The sequence below is a fragment of the Oreochromis niloticus genome, unplaced genomic scaffold (genome assembly GCF_001858045.2).
Source record: "Oreochromis niloticus isolate F11D_XX unplaced genomic scaffold, O_niloticus_UMD_NMBU tig00003078_pilon, whole genome shotgun sequence".
NCBI classification, from domain to species: domain Eukaryota; kingdom Metazoa; phylum Chordata; class Actinopteri; order Cichliformes; family Cichlidae; genus Oreochromis; species Oreochromis niloticus.
In genome coordinates, this window is record NW_020327780.1 from 2,827 (window position 1) to 4,016 (window position 1,190).

Below are 1,190 nucleotides of genomic sequence, written 5' to 3' on the forward strand. Positions count from 1 at the left end.
ACTAAATGCTTTTTTACACTGTTTTAACCTGGGCTCAGACACAAAGTCCCAAATTTAGTTAGTCCCTGACTTTGACTTGTGTTTATGACTAATTATTATACAGAAGGCTTTATCTATCTGAACTCTAAGGACACAAATATGAAAAAACCTATACTTACCAGCTGATACCCCACACTACACACTAGGTGTGCCATGTGACCTGAAACTTTGGTACAAACCCATCATAATCATTCTGTTAACACTGGTTTTTAACACTGTTTGTGTTGCTGTTCAGCAGTTTAAAATGTTTTAGATTGGATTACATGGAATGAATTTGAGTTCTCTTGGGGTTTTTTGTCTGTGTCTCGTTCTTAGCAGATTTTTTGTACATACTGTAGAATTGAAGTTACCACATTTCTGGTCATATGACATCCCGAGTGCCCAGTTAAAAAAATCCCCACAGTTAATTCAACATTAAAACAAAATAAAAAATATGTTAAATAAATAAATAAAGGTTTGCTCTGTGATGAAATATTAAATAAGCATACATTGTACAGAGCTCTAACAATGAAAACAATCCTTTAGCCTGTTGATCAGAGAGAGGCAGTCATTATGTCCATTTAAAACCTGTAATCAAAGAGCACAACGTTTCTGTGAAACTATAAAGTCCCAGATGATGCTCATCATGTCCAGTGACTTCAGAGTGGATCCTCCCTGTCATCCGGCCAGTGTTTGATGTGTGGCAAGCAGCACAGAAGCAGGATAGCTGAGGACTTTAAAAGAAGAGCAGAAAACAGGAACATATGTAGTTGTAAATGTAAATATCAGTGATACTTGTCTTGTCAAAGGGAATAAAATAATGAAAATGTTAACTTACACACTCATTTAGGGAGGATCTTGACACTGCACAGAGGAGGCACAGTCAGTGTGACAATGGTGGTGATCTCCAGGGATGTTTTCCTGCAGCAACATTCCTGCCAACTGGCCATATGGTCCAGAGTAGTTGGTTTGTAATGAACAGAAAGGTCTATATGTTAGGTAGTGTGCACTTAGAGCTGGTCCTAAGAAACAAACACATCCTGTAATAAACTGAATACCTTTAGTAGTGCTGCTGCAAATATAAAGCCCTTCTATCATGTGTGGTTTCAAAGAAGGTGTTTTGGAGGCTCAGTCACAGAAACTGTGCAGTCTGTTCAGTCCTGAGTGTCTCA

At 38.1% G+C, this 1,190-nt stretch overlaps 1 long non-coding RNA gene across 1 annotated transcript; it reads right to left on the reverse strand.

The window, feature by feature from the left end:
• Window positions 1-344: 344 nt before the first annotated feature.
• LOC112845099 (uncharacterized) lies at window positions 345-1,190 on the reverse strand. Its single transcript, XR_003217905.1, has 3 exons — window positions 1,077-1,190; window positions 857-960; window positions 345-752 (listed from the first exon to the last, which is right to left on the reverse strand). It is a non-coding gene; the product is annotated as an uncharacterized LOC112845099 (long non-coding RNA).